Here is a 15,275-nt window from a genome sequence, read left to right as displayed (position 1 = left end):
CCCTCCTCAGACAGAGCCTTCTTGCCAGATGAGGCCACAGGTACCCGGAGTCCTGGGTGTGCCGGGGGCCGAGGGCTGGCCTACCATCGTCTGCTGGAAGAATCAAGGGGAGGAGCAGCCTTCTTTCAGCAAGGCCCAGGGCACAGGCATGAGGGACAAGACGGAGCTCAGCGGCGCTGACACTTCCATTGGACACGGCAGGGGGAGACCCTGGACAGGCCTACAGCCCAGGATGGCGGGGCGTGGAGAACCTGGAGGAGCCCCATCGCACAAAGGAAGGGACTCTGCCTGCAAACAGCAGAGGACATCGCCATCCACTTCAGATGACCCTGAAGGGCTGGTCACCACAGGAAACTCGCCCCAAAGGCACCAGGAACACAGGCCCAGGAGGCCAGGGGGGCACAGAGGCAGGCGGTGCTGAGGGCTGGGGGAGGGGGCTGTCACAGCTGCTGTGCAGTCCTCAGAGCGTCACTACTGCAGATCAAGTCCTGCTGCAAGACCCCATGTGCATGCACTCAGAGATCTGCCTTAGATAGTAAAGGTGGGGCCCCTCCCACCAGGACTGTGCCCTGTAAGAAAGGCCATGGTGACATGCACCAGGGAGAGCAGCCCTCCCCAGGAAAGGCTCACCAGCACCTTGACCTCAGACTTCCTGACCTGACCTCCAGAACTGTGAGATCAAGTCCTGTTGCTGAAGCCACCAGTCGGTGGTATTTTATTACAGCAGCCCAAGCTGACTAATACGCTTGCCTCCCGCAAAGTCACACACTAAGTATCACAGGGCTCACAGGAGCAGCTGGCCGGGGCAAACTATTCAACCCTGGGCCATTTTGTTCCCCAAACTCCCACTGGGCTATCCTGGCTCAGGCCCTGACCTTAACATCGCCATGTATTTTAGCAGCTGAGAAGCTGGGGTGTTCTGTCCCCCAAGATGGTGGCTCCCAGGGACACCAGTTCCTTCAATATTGAAAACTGAATTCACAGATGGCTTTCTGTGAGGAGTTGGGTTTTAGCTGCAGGTGGAAATGCCTTCACATCCTCATCAGAGGCTGGGCCAGGAGCCCGCCAGGACATGGAAGGTCACCCACTCAGGGCCTCTTCATGCAGACAGCCGCTGCCTCCAGGGCCTGGCAAGGCTGCGACACCTCCTCACCATGGTGACCAGAGCCAGGCTAGCGCACGGAGTCTGGGAACTGGGCACATCACAAAGTCACAGAGCTCGGAGTCCTGGACGGGGTGGAGAAGACTCAGACCTGACCGGGAGGCCAAGGCACGCTTCGCCAGAATGCCTGAGAGTTCAACACAAGCGTTGGGACCCCCAACAGTGGTGGTCAAAGCCCTCAAAAGCCGGCCTCAGGCCGGGCACGGTGCCCACCTGGAATCCCAGCGACTCGGGAGGCTGAGGCAGGAGGATGGCAAGTTCAAAGTCAAGCTCAGCAACTTAGCAAGACCCTGAGCAACCTAGTGAGACCTTGTCTCAACGTAAAATCTAAGAAAAAATTTTAAAGGATTGGGGATGTGGCTTAGTGGTTAAGGGCTCCTGGGTTCAATCCCTAGCACCAAAAAATAAATAAATAAAAGCTGGCCTCAGGCTCCTGGACAGGGGAGGGCCCTCCGGGGACTCCACGTGGAGTTTGAAGGCCGCCTCCCCTGCCTCTTTGAGCACAGCCAGCTGCCCGTGGGTGGGGCTGCGCAACCCGGCCTGCCGTCACCGTCACCGTAATGACGGGGTCTGAGCACGAGGTGGGTCTGTTGATTCCTATTATTCCCGTGGTTGTGGGGACCGGCCATCCTTTTTGCAGCCTGAGTGTCAATTTTCTGGTCTTGTTTTCTTCAGAAAGTCTGTTGACGAAGCCCCTTTCTGTCTGGGAAGCTAAAAACATCTGAGTTGACCTCCTGCCTCCCACGGGTCCCCTCGGGGTGACCCCAGCTGTGAGCCTCCGGGTGCCAGCTTCCTAGGAGAGCAGCAGCCCTCAGGGTCCTGGGCAGGTGAACCAGGCCCCACACCAAGCCCCGGGCAGCTCTTGCTGCTGCTGCTGCTGCATGGCCAGCCGGCCCAGAGCCCTCCCTCCCAGCCTCCTGAGGTCAGGCCCCAGGAAGCCACCTTGGGACCTGGGCATCACTCACCTTCCGATGCCCCCGGTGACCACGCTCAGCAGGGCGAGAACCAGTGACACTGACCCTCAAGCATCCTCACAGTCCCACACACCCCCTGCTGGGAGCAGCCCAGGCCAGGAGCAGTCAGGAGCCCGCAGATGATGGGTGTCCTCGGGGTCCCATCCCCCATACCAAGGGACGACTGGCTTCAAGTGGCTGATTTCCAGAGAGCGAGGGCACAGTGGATTCTCTCCTAGAGATGTGGCTGGCACCCCGAGGGCCTCAGGCGTGATTTCTTCCTGTCCTCTCCAGTCCCTAGCTCCATGAGTGTCACTTCTGACCGCAGGGGACTGAGGAATCCGGGGAACATCTGACAAGAGTGCTAAAAGGTCAACCGTGGCACAAGGAAACTTTTAAAAAGAGTGTATCCGTGCACAGCAATCCAGAATCAGGAAGCACCGAACTGCAGGAGGGCTTGGGTCAGCGGCAGGGAAAGGCCTAGGGCAGATGCAGAGGAGAGGCAAAGGAGGCCGGTTGGCTCCCATTTTGAGGTTGCCTTACTGGTCACCCCGTCAGTCCCTCCTTGAGCAGCCCTAAGTGAACTGCAGCTTCCCACCCAGGGAGCTCATCTTGCTTTTCTTCAACACAGGCTTTTACAAGAAAGAGCTCACCGTTTGCAACTCGGCAAGGTCAAGGTCATTTACCAGCCTCTCTGGCTGGTGCTCAGGACTCTTCCCTACCTGGGCTGCATTCTAACTCACTTTATATTTACTTTCCCCACATTACACAGGTCACGTGACTGCAGGTAAGTCTAGACAGAGTATCTCAGAAACCTGATCCTGATGTTTTGCCTGAGCGGCAAGACCGAGATTCATTTTATGTTCATTAAAATATTTAATGTGATCAAATTTTCAGAAAAGTACACTTAGACGTTTCCATTTTATTTAAATCATTTTGATTTAGAAATTGCCGTGTTCATTAATTTCCATTGGTATTTTCCTTTGAGCAAATCATTTGGAATATTTTAGTAGATATCACTTTTAGAATCGTGGAAGAGAGTTAATGTTACATTTATTTTGTTTTTTTAATTAAAATACACCCAGGGCTGGGATATAGCTCAGTGATAGAGCCCTCTCGCCTGGCACACGCAAGGTCCTGTGTTCCAGCCCCAGCTCCAGGAAAAAAAAAAAAAATATATATATATATATATATAGAGAGAGAGAGAGAGTAAACTTTGAGGATATTAACTTTTTAATCATTCAGACTGACCCTCCCAATGGGCCCTGCAATAAGCCAGATGGTAACACCGCGGGTGGTGATTCTGCTGACCAGACAAGGCAAATCAGGCGGATGTATCACCGTGAATGACATTTATCTTTTTAGCTGATCCGAACATCACTGGGCAAGATGCAGTGTCTGAGCACAGGCTGGAACGACCGAATTCAGCCTCACTTGGTGCATGGCTGGCTTTCGGTCACAGGAAATGCAGAATTCCCACAGGGTGGGCGCTGTCCTCATGAGGGCTGTCTGTGAGCCCCGTCCCACAGCGCTCAGCCCGTCAGCACCTCTCCAGGAGACCCACGCGGCGCAGGCATCCGTCTGTGTTCCTGCCCCAGCCCCAAGCTCAGGGGTGGCCCCCGCACAGCCCAGAGCCAGGAGGGCTGCACCCAGGAGGCTGCAGGACGAGGCCTGGCCCCAGTTCCTGCCGTCGGGGGGTTTAGGAAACGCAGGCCCAGCCCGTGCCAGGCTCCTGCTGTGACTGACACTATGCTCGGCTGCTGTGACGAGACACAGGGGACGGGGGCTGAGACAGCTGCAGTGTACATGTTCACATTCTGGAGGCCAGAAGCACAGGACGGAGGTGCTGGGTGAGGGCCTCCTCCTGGCGGGTTCTCAACATGGCCTCCTCCTGCGTACCGTACCGAGGACAGCAAGCGGCTCCCTGCTGTTCTTCTTATAAGGACAGTCATGCTCTGGGGTCAGGACCCCACCTACCATTGCCTCGTTTGACCTCATGACTCCTCATCCTAAGCCCAGCCACACAGATGCACGAGCTGAGGGGACACATGTCCAGTCCTGGGAAGGCCCACTAGACCTCGAGGACCCGGGGGCCAGTGAACACCCTGGGCTTGGAGGCTCCTCCAGGATGCAGCAGGGGGCGGGTGAGGTGACAGGTGACCCCAGGGTACCTGAGGGCTAGAGATGAGCGTCACAACTCAGCACCAACCGGTGACATGTGGAGCAAGTGACCAAAGGCGAGAACCACTGCTGGGGTCCCCACACAACAGGTGCACCCCTCGCCCTTCATCTGCAGCTTCACGTCCCGCCAGTGCCCTCCCAAGCCTCACCCAGGAGGTGCGTCCACCTGGAGAAGCAGGCACGAGGTCGCCACGTGACCACAACTGTCTCATACTGTCTCAAAGAAATAGCCGAAGGAGCACGTGTGTGACCCGACGTGCGTCCCCAGGGGAGTCGCTGCCGAGGGCCACCAGGCAGGAGCTCACAGCAGGGCACCCACCCCCACAGTGCCTGGGCAGCAGAGCAGGGGCACTCGGTACAGTCCCCGCTCCCACACCTGCCCAGAGTCCCCCAGACGCGGAAAACACGGCGGCGATCAAAAACACACGAGCGTCACGAATTCAAGACTCAGAGTCCTTCAAAGACACTCCTCCGGCTGCTTTTCAGAGTGGTCGGCGGACGGAGGCTGAGAAGTGAACGTCTGGCCACCACCCGACCTGGCCCGGCCGTCTCTCAGCAGGGAGAGGCCTCCCGTCTCGCTTGAGGAAGGATTTTATAAATCCATTAAATCTGTTTTTCAGCCCTGGACTTTAACAGACTTCAATAGGAGGAAAGGAAGATCTCTCCCGACGCTCGTGGAGGAGGAGATGAAAGGAAGAGAGGAACTGATTCCTCAGCAGGAGCGGAGTGCTCGCTGTGGGCATGCGTGACCCCCCAGGAAGGCCACCAGGGTCCCCACCTCAGGGTTGGCAGCCCTTCCCACCCCACAGGTAAGTCCCCTGCCAGGGCCACTCTAGCTGCCCGCACAGAACGTCGACAGAGGCTCGAATCCTCCCAGACAGCTAAGCAGGTGTCCCCTAAAGAAAGTGTCCCTGTGCGTCACAGAGAAGGGGCTTTTAGCATAGTCACCTCGACTCCTGTCCCCAGAGCTGACTGTGCCAGAAAACACTGCAGGGCGGTCCCTCTCAGCCCCCAAGGGCACTGGGCTGAAGAGGGTCCCCCCAGGGTCTGTTCACCCCAAACCTCATAAGGTGGCCTTGTTTGGAAGCAGGGTCTTAGCTGATGTGACTGGTTAGGACGAGGTCACAGGAGGAGGAGAGGACACAGACACAGACAGGGACCCGGGGGAGATGGCAGGTGGCCATGAGGCAGAGCTGGAGTAAGGCAGCCATGAGCTAAGGGTCACCCCAGGGCCTGGTGCTGGAGGAGGCCTCCCCTGGACCCCCGGAGGGTCCAGCCCTGCCTACACCCTGACTTCAGGCTTCTGCCCCCAGAACCACGAGGGAATCCATTTCCATTGTTTTCAGTGAGGGTCTGATTGGCAGCTGCAGGAAACCAAAACACCAAGGGTCCTTCAAGGGGCAGGGCCACTGTGAACTGCTCCCAGTCACCTGGGTGTGGTGAAGTGTGGTGTGGTCACGCCATCCCACCTGCATCTTCTCAGAGCATGGAATCTCCCCTCTTCCCTCCTGTCCCACGGCACAGACACCCCCAAACCCTGCCCTCTCCAGGCTCGAAGCTCACAGCATCTGCTCCTGTGGTGGCAGCATCACCACGGGGGACTCTGTCACATCTGTGTGCTTTGTACTGTTGTGTCACTCTCATGAGAACAGGCACAAAACCCGGCGTGCTCACTAATGCTCCCGGGCACCTAGGCCGCTGGGCGAGTCTGCAGAGCTAGTGGAGGCTCAGTGGAGGGTGGGCAGGGCGAAGGCTCTCCAGGAGATGGACCCATGCTGTGGGGACAGGTGGCCTGTGGCCCCTGGGCAGTGGGGGAGTTCCTAAAGAGAGCAGGGAGGGTGAGGAGGTGGACATGGAGAGATGGGATGGCTGGGGGGGAGAGGCGCAGAACAAAGATGGGGTCAGGATGGGGGACACGGGAGAAGGGGCGGGCCTCCCCCCCCCAAAGCATCTGGATTCGGCCCCCACCTGACACCACGGAGGACGTGCAGGGAGTCAGGGTGGCTGCAGCTGGCAGGAGAGGGCACGGGGCTGGGGGAGGGCAGAGCCGCATGGAGACCCGTCCCGTGAACACTGTGTAGAATACCATCAGCTTGTGCTCCAGGCTTGGGGAGCCACCGAGAGTGTCGCGGTGACAACACTCACCCACGCCACAGTCAGGGGACTGCCTCTTCCCTCAGCCCTGGGAGCCTCGCTGCTCGGGGACACGGATGCACAGAAGGCTGTGCCTCGGGAGTGGGGAGCAGTCGGGCCCGGGGTGGAGCTGCCACCACCCTGGACAGTGACGGCAAGGCCTGGCGGGACCAAGCTGTGCCTGAGCCACTGGACCCCAGAACAGAGACTCAGAACCCAGCCAACAGGTGCCGCCCACCACTCACAACGCCCCTCAGCAACCCCCATGAGAAACACAGTGAGAGCACCCCAGGCAGCAAGGAAGCCCGAAAGAGTGACCGACCGGGAGGAGGAGACCGCCGGCCAGCCAGACGCTCACCAGAACTGAGCGGCTGTCGGAACCAGACAGGACGTTAAAGGTCACTGGAACTGAGTTCTGATGTTCAGAAAGACAAGGAGTCACGAGGTTTAAAAAACAAAAATAAAACCAAACTTCCAAGAACAGAAAGCGACGGTATCTGAGATGAAAACTACCCTGGAAAAACGAATAGTAAACTAGACGTCGAACAAAGGTCAGTGGCCTCAAGGGAACGGCGGCACGGCCCGTCCAGAACGAAATACGCAGAGAAATGAGGACAACCGACCAGCGGGCTACAGTACGGCCCCGAGGGGTCCAGGCTGCAGGAAACTGGGGTCTCTGAAAAGAGGGGGGAACGGTAAAGCTACTCAAAATTTCTCCAAATTTTATGAAAACTGTAAACTCAGAGATCCAAGAAAGTCAATGAAACCCGAGCTCTAGAATCACACCACTACACCAAGTCCTATTAAATGCCCCAGACAAGGACGAATAGAAAACCTTGGAGGCCCACAGATGCACCCAAATGGACACATTCCATCCAGAAAGCAGCTCCCGAGGGACGGCAGACTCCTCACTGCACACAAAGCACGCGGGTGGACGGTGGGGGCATCTTCTAAAGAAGCACAGAAAGAATGAGTCACCCAGCCTCAAGGACCACGGAGCGCCTTTCAGAAGGAAGACAGGAAAGGCTTTCAGATACCCAGGAGCCAGGAGGCCCGCCCGCGGGAGACGGAGAAGAGCACCCCAGGTAAACACGCAGACTTACAAGAAAGAACAGACAGCCGGAAATGATGGTCAGGAGGGTACACCCCTAGGAAATCCCCAGAGCGGCCGGATTCACAGAGACAGGAGGTAGAGTGGTGGTCACCCGGGGCAGCAGAACAGGAACAGGGCAGGGGCTGCTGAACGGGTATCAAGATTTGGTTGGATGATGGAAAGGTCTGGGTACAGGGAGGAGTGACAGTGACGCAAGATCCCAAGCGTGGCCAACAGCACTGAGCTGTCCACCTGTGACAGCTGAAATGCTGGACATGGGGTCATCCCCCCGTACCACGGTCACGTTCCTTTAAAAAGAGATGCACCTTTGAAACAGAGATGGGTAAAAAGCAGACGCCCAGGAACAGGTGTGCCAGGTGTGCCTGACCAAAGGGCAGGAGGCCGTCGTAGGAGGTCTGTCCCCCTCGCCTTGATCGTCATCATCTGACCTTGAAGCACCACAGTCTCCACACAACTTCAAGTCCAACGGCACACAAAAGGCAAAATATCTCACGACCAAGTGTGACTGTCGCCAGGGAGGCAAAGTCGGGGTAACACCCAAAACCAGTGTAGCTCCCCGTATTAACCAAGAGCAAACACTGCGGGCCTGGGACAGCCAGGCTCCCCCACCAGGTTGTGATCAGCTGCGCCAGAGGCAGGAGACCTGGAATGATGGTGAGTCTCAGAGACAGGCCAGGTCTCCACGGGCTGCAGGGTCCTCGGCTACTCGCAGAAAAGCCTCCAGCAGATCCCACGCAGGCTCAGGACAAGCCCTTCCAGCAAACCAGGGCCGGGGAGCCTCCTCGGCCTGAGGATGGGCAGCAGTGAAACCCACAGCCAGCGTCCTACTTCACCCTGGGAGATGGACGACACCCCGAGATCAGAGACAGACAGGGACAGCCTCCCTCAGCTCCTCGGAAAGACAAGGAAAAAAACTAAAAACCTAGCTCGATTAGGAAGGGAGAAATAAAACTCTGCATTTATTTGCAGATGACATTTTTGTCTGAATTTTTATTAGAAATTTTATTAGAATACTTGAAAACATCACTAGAACTAATCAGCCATTTTAAGAGCAAGACTGGAGGTACAAGCGGAATATAAAACTACAGATTATCTTCCCACAGACCCTGGAAGATGCCCTAACCTGAAAAATCTGAAATCCAGACTACCGTCACTCAGGAAGTTTCAGACTGTGGAGCACGCTGGGTTTTGGATTCTTGGCTGGGGACACTTTACAGCTACAAAGTCTTTGCAAGTAACCCAAGATTCCAAAACAGTCCAGGATCTGCACACTTCCAGTTCCAAGCATTTCAGGTAAGGAGAACCCAACGTATAATCGCAACGATCAACTAGAAACTGAAACCTCAAAACGACAACATGTGGAAACGCCAAGGAAGGTGACAACAGGTGGTGTGCTCGGGAAAACCCTGGCAAAGAAGAGAACCACCCACAGAAGATGGCGAACACCGCTGCTGACAGGAGCCAACAGAGGAGCTCAGAACAGAGGCCACCTCCCCCTGAGGGCCAAGCTCACCAACTTCCCTGCCCCTGGGCCTCCACCTGCTGCCTCCTGGGAGTGACCCCATACTGGCTGACCATCCTGGGGACAAGCGTCATTATATTCATTTGCACCTGCAGAAATATCTAGTCAGAAGCAACCGGCTCTGCGTGCCCCTATTCCAGATGTGCCTAACTGCCCCTCCTTCGGCCCCGCCAGCCCCTCGTGTTCCTGAGAGCAAACTACAGGGCACAGAGCACGTGTGTCCCCTTATTAAACAGCCCCTGCCTCTGGTGCCCCGGATCAACAGGGACAGGCCAGACGACAAAGGAATCCACAGGAAGATGGGGGGGGGCGGTGACGGGCTTTGTCACCTCATGGTCTGGGTGATTAAAATGGCTTCTTGCCAAGGAAGGAGCCAAGCACAGCAAGGAGACACAAGTCCCCCAGCTGACCCCACCTGACAACCCTCCGCACAAGAAGCTCACAGCTAATGTCAGGTTGCAAAGAGACAGAAGAGTTCAATCCTAATTAAAACAGACGCAGCTTCCTGAAAACACCCAGGGCAGGCGTGTTTGGAAAAGCCGTCCCTCCACGTGCATAGACCACACCAGGTAGCCCCCACACAGGGAGGGGCCACCAATCCCACCGTCACCCCCAAGTCCTGAGGAGGTGGGTGGGGTGGGGTGACGCAGGCCACCGAGGGAGAGTGGCACCCTGGCCAGGGCGTGGCTTCGTCGCCCAGCTCTGCCCCAGTCACCCTAGAACGTTCGCACACGGGGCAAACCGCGGGGGTCCCACGTCCAGCCCGGCCTGCTCTTCCCAGGATGCTGCCACGCGAACAGGGGCCCCAGCTGGTGAAGGTGCCAGGAAGAAGCGGGAGTCAGACGGGCGTCCTGTGGAGTGGTCGGGTCTTGCACCGCGAGTCCCGGAGGGAAGGAAGTGCCTCAGCAGAGCAGGACGGCACAGCGGGGCGTGTCCCCTGCAAGGCCACCACAAGCGGCTCGGTCAGCTCTGCCGACTCAAAAAGAAAACCAACCCTGGGACTCTGAAAAGTGCTTGGGCAAAGGCAGGGGGAGGTCCTTCTTGTAGCCGTTACCCCGTTAGGTACACAGAGGCACGGCAGCCTCAGGTGACGGAGCTCCTCGTGTGGCAGCTGGGACACCTCCACCAGGTTGTGGTCAGCTGGGCCAGAGGCAGGAGACCTGGAATGACGGTGAGTCTCAGAGACAGGCCGGGCCCACAGCTGGCCTGGAGCTCCAGCCCACGGCTCCACGGCCCCTACACACAGCCCCGCAGCCACCCTGTCAAAGGGGACATTTTCCCAATGGGGACATTCCTGCCCTGGCTTCACCGGTGGTCGGCAGAGCCACTCCATCTCCTAGGGCTGGACAGGGCAGGATGTCAGGAGCCTTGCAACCCCACACAGAGGTGGCATCGGGACGGCCATCACAGCACAGGACAGTGAGGCTGGCACAGCCACGGCCTCCCAGGAGCAGAGGGACTGGCAGGCCAAGTCCCCCCTGTGTCCCCTGCTGTCTGCCCCACATCTCCAGCCTCTTTGGGCTTGCTGGCACCTGTGTGAGTCCCAGGGCCACTGCAGCAAAGCACACAGCCCCGCGCTCCAGCTAAGACCCTCCTCACCATCTGGAGAGGACAGAGACATGGGGGTCACAGCTGGGTCCCTCCAGAGGGCAGGGCGCTCCCCGTGTCCCCCCACGGCTTGAGGACAGCTGTTCTCCCTGTGTCCTCTCGTGGTCCCTGTGAGTGTCCATGTCTCAAGCTCCTCCTGTGAGGACACCAGGCCTACCGCGTTAGGACCCAGCCTCATGACCTCATGTTAACTTGACCACCTCTTCAAGACCCGTCTCCACTAAGGTCAGCATATGACCCGCAGGGCCAGGGTCCAGCCCCAGGGCCGTCGGCTGGAATGGCTGGGCCACAAGCCCGGAGGTGCTCCACTGGAAGACCAAGGCAGAGAGAACCACAGGGGCCGGGCCAACACTAGTGCCACCCCACTCCAGGATGGCGCCAACGGGCGGACACTGGGCCCTCACAGGCCACGGGGGGAGGTGCATGCAGGCAGCTGACCTGACGGCACCCCGGGTTCGCTGGAGCACAACCCCCCCGCAAGGTGCCCTGCGCCCCGCGTTGGGCACTGACGTCTTCACTCTGAACTCAGGGGCCGTTCACAAGGAAACCCAGAACCCAGCCGCGAGGTGCCTGCGGGTCCCAGGGCAGCGCAGCAGGGACGGCAGGCCAGCCAGGGAGGCACTAGGACAGAGAATCCGGGAGCCATCAAGTCAGCTCATGTCACCTGTGTGGGCTCCGGTGTCCTCACAGCCAACCTGGGCAGTCAACACTCTAAAGACACCGGCCTGAGGAGGGAGGCACGCCTCCAGCCACGGCCGCAGCCGCGCGGAGCAAGCCAGGCCCGCCCCGAGCAGGGCTGGGGCGCCAGAGTCCCAGCACCACAGAGCCCACGGGGTGAGGACCAGCGGGTCCCCAGGAACGCCGCCCGGCCCGGCCAGCCACCTGCCCGCTGCCGAGATGAGGCTGGCCAGCAGCTCCCTAGGGGCCAGCGTTCTGCCACCCAACGAGGTCTCCGCCTGGCTCAGAGGCAGGACAGAGCCACTGCCTGCCTGGCCCTCAGGTCCAGAGGAAGGTTCGTTCCTGCACCCTCCCCTGTCCATGCTGCTACTGAGGAGTGTCCACCCATGGATCCTGTCCTCCAGCCACACGTGCACCCAGGGCCTTAAACACGACCCTTTCCACTGAAAGACCATGACGGGGACATAGGGAACAGTCAGGATGTCCCAGAGGACATGGACACCCGCACACACACACACCCAGACAGAAACACAGACACACACCCATACACACCCACTCACCCACCCCCTCACACACACACATACCCATACACATCCATACACACATACCCTCACACCTCCCCACCCCCCATGTATCCTCACACCCACCCACCCTCCCACACACACACCCTCACACACACACACACACACACACACCCTATACTCACACCTACACACATACACACATACCCACATACACACACACAGACACACCCACACACCACATACACCCTCACACACACACACACACACACACCCTATACTCACACCTACACACATACACACATACCCACATACACACACACGGACACACCCACACACCACACACACACACACACACACGGCCAGCACAATGAGTTAATGAGAATGACTTACACACCTCCGGCAGAATTTTTGGTTAGAATTTAAGGGAAGTGAATTTTGTAAATAGGATCAAACTTCACAAAACCCTCTCAAGGGACCAGAGAACCGATTAGAACTATAAATAGAATAACAGTCGCACATCGAACTGATAAGAAAAATAAGCTCTCGGCCATCGCTCGGGGACATTAAAATCTCACCCTCAGATCACAGCAACCGAAACCCCCAACCTTCCCTGGGACGAGCCAGGTGCTGCCCCCATGGTCCAGTGTGCCCCGCCCTCGAGAAATGTAACGAACCTCCAACAGCACTGACCTCCGTCGCTGGCACTGCCCCCCCAGAACCCGAAACCCACAGGCAGATGAATAAGCCCACAGACAGAGGCCGGCCCTCCCTCCCACCGAGAGCAAACCAGCTGCCGACCCTGATGCGCAGGCGGGGCATCCTCCTGGGTCACCGGAGCACGTGGCCACTTGGCACCAAGAGCTACATGCAAGGAAGGGCCTGGGGACCACACAGCCCCAGGAAGTGCCCACTCCTTGCTCACTTGTGTGGCAGATGACAGTATGACGATGGCGTCTTGCTGGGGATCCCACGTGGCTCTGCACAGAACCCAGCACCCCGCCCAAGACATCCAGCCAGGCACTGAGAGGGCAGAGGCCGAGGAGACCTCACCACCCACTGCCCACTCAGGCACATGGTGAGTGGCAGGTACCAGGCTGACCTCTGGAACGGCTGTTGGGAAGGTGACCTGGGTCCATGAGGTTCTGTGGGAAGCAGGCAAGGCCTGCATCCCTGGGTTCTCCACGGGCCGCCTCCACGGGCCCCCTCCACAGGCCTCCTCCATGGGCCTCCTCCACAGCCCCTTCCATGAACCCCTTCCACAGGACTCCTCCATGGGCCTCCTCCACAGGCCTCTTCCACAGCCCCCTCCATGAACCCCCTCCACGGGCCTCCTCCATAGGCCCCCTCCATGAGCCTCCTCCACAAGTCTCCTCCACGGGCCTCCTCCACAGCCCCCTCCATGAGACCCTCCACAGGCCTCCTATGGAGGCTGCACAGCCACAGGGGTCAGGCGAGCAAGCCTGACATGGGACGTCCTTTCTCGTGGCTGCTGGCCTAGACCCCTGGACAGTGCAGCTGAAGGCCGAACTTATGAGAAAGAACCAGGGCCCAGGCTCTTCTCTGCTCTGATCTGCAACAATTCTCTATGAGGCCCACTCTGAGCCTTGGTGTCCATGGGTGGCTGGGGACAGCACCAAGTGACCACCAGTCTGTGCTGAGGGGTCTTCACAGGCTCTCCTGCCCCATCTGAATGCACGGCACTGGCCACCTTGGGTGCCTGTGCCAGCCATGGAGCATTGGACATTGAGCCATTCCACCCTGGACGCCTGGCTGCCACAGGGCTGGCCCAGGCCCCTAGACACAGTGGGGGCGCTGCAGTTCCCAGGATGCTTCTGGATGACCCAGCCCCGTGACCAAGAGCCAGCTCACAGCACACCAGGATGGACCTCCCATGACAGACGTCTCCCTGACACACATGCGAGGAGGCCCAGCACTGGTGTGCCCCAAGGTGGCTCCAGCAGTTCCCAACTCCAGCCCTGCTGGGCGCTGCCAGTGTCCAGCCCACCCTCTCCCTGTCCACCCCCCAGCTGCCCAGTCACACACCCATCTCACAGACAATTATCCAGCAAAAGCCACACTGCATAGACGGTGTCTCCCCGTCCTAAAGCCAGCCCACGGGGACAAGGAGGGCGGTCGGCGCCCACAGGCACCCCGCCACGGTGGGCACACTGCCGGCCCTCGGATGACGTGAAGCCCCGTGAGCGAGCACTGCGCACACCAGGACGGTGACCATCAGGAGCACAGCAGGGGTCGCAAGGGTGTGAGACACCGCAGCCCTTGTCTACTCAGTGGAAAGAAAATTGGCCGGCGGCTCTGGACAACAGCTGGCGGTTCCTTCCAAGGCTAAACACAGAGCCACCACGAGACCCAGTGACCCCATTGTCCCCTCCACCCAAGAGGAACAAGAACGCCTGTCCACACAGACACATGTGGACATTCAAAGCCACTCGAGTCGGGGGAGCCAGAAAGTGGGAACAACCCAAATGTCCATCCACATTAGATACACAGAGTGGACAAGCAAAACCAGCAGGCCCAGACCACGCCGCGTTCGTCACCACATGAGGGAATGCAGGTCCCCTACCACCTGAGGGACCTCGAGGACATGGTGCTAAGGGAATGAGCCGGCTCCCACAGGACACGTGTGGCCCCCTGTGCACGGGGCCCTAGGGGAGCCGCATCCAGATTCACAGCAGGACGAGGGGCCGGGGCTGGGGGTGTGGGCTTGGACCTGGAATGTCCCCAGCAGCTCATGTGTTGGGACCACGTCCCCAGTGCAGCACGGCTAACAAGCGAGGCTCTCGGGCAGTGGTTGGGCCATGAGGCCCCGCCCTCCCTCACTGGTGGACTGACCCAAGGATTCCTGGATGGACACTGGGAGGTGGACCTAGTTGGAGGAGTGGGTCCCTGGGTGTGTGGCCTGGAGGGTCACCTTCTCCCCAGCTCCTTCCTGCCTCTCCCTCTGCGTCCTGGCTGTCAGGAGAGAACAGCGTCCTCCACCAGCCCTTCCACCGAGATGACCACGGACGGAAACCTCGGACACCCTGGCGGGGACACACCTTCCCTCCTCACGGCGTGTGTCAGGGCAGTGCCGAGACCTGCCCAAGAGGTCAGCACACAGGAGTTATGTTTAGTGGGGACGAGGCCCCTCTTGGGAAGGTAGTTCTAGAGGTGGGCACGGCGACGGCTGCATGACAATGTGCGTGTGCCTGATGCCACCGAGCTGTGCAGTAAGAATGACCACAGTGATGAATGCTCCATCCTGTGGATCTCAGCACAAGAAGCTAAAGTCTTACTTAGAAAGGCCGGCAGTGGACGGGACTGGCCCTTGAGCCGCAGCCTGAGGGCCCGGGTGGGAACGGCACCCAGGTGCCCACTCAGCGAGGCGGACCCTGCCTGCGCC

At 58.8% G+C, this 15,275-nt stretch overlaps 1 protein-coding gene across 10 annotated transcripts in view; it reads right to left on the bottom strand.

The window, feature by feature from the left end:
- Positions 1-15,275, bottom strand: part of Shank2 (SH3 and multiple ankyrin repeat domains 2) — a 402,506-nt gene that overhangs the window by 361,096 nt on the left and 26,135 nt on the right. The window contains exon 1 of one of the 10 annotated variants that reach the window (XM_058579390.1): positions 2,128-2,894. The exons of the other annotated variants lie outside the window; for them this stretch is intronic. The gene's annotated coding sequence lies outside the window, so the exon portion shown is untranslated. Of the gene's footprint in view, positions 1-2,127; positions 2,895-15,275 lie in introns of those variants that run through there. 10 annotated transcript variants of the gene reach the window in all.

The sequence above is a fragment of the Marmota monax genome, unplaced genomic scaffold, assembly GCF_021218885.2.
Source record: "Marmota monax isolate L192 unplaced genomic scaffold, Marmota_monax_Labrador192_F-V1.1 WCK01_AAM20220418_F8-fsc00038, whole genome shotgun sequence".
NCBI lineage: Eukaryota > Metazoa > Chordata > Mammalia > Rodentia > Sciuridae > Marmota > Marmota monax.
Note: the sequence above shows the minus strand (reverse complement) of the source record. Positions and strands in the feature narration are given on the sequence as shown.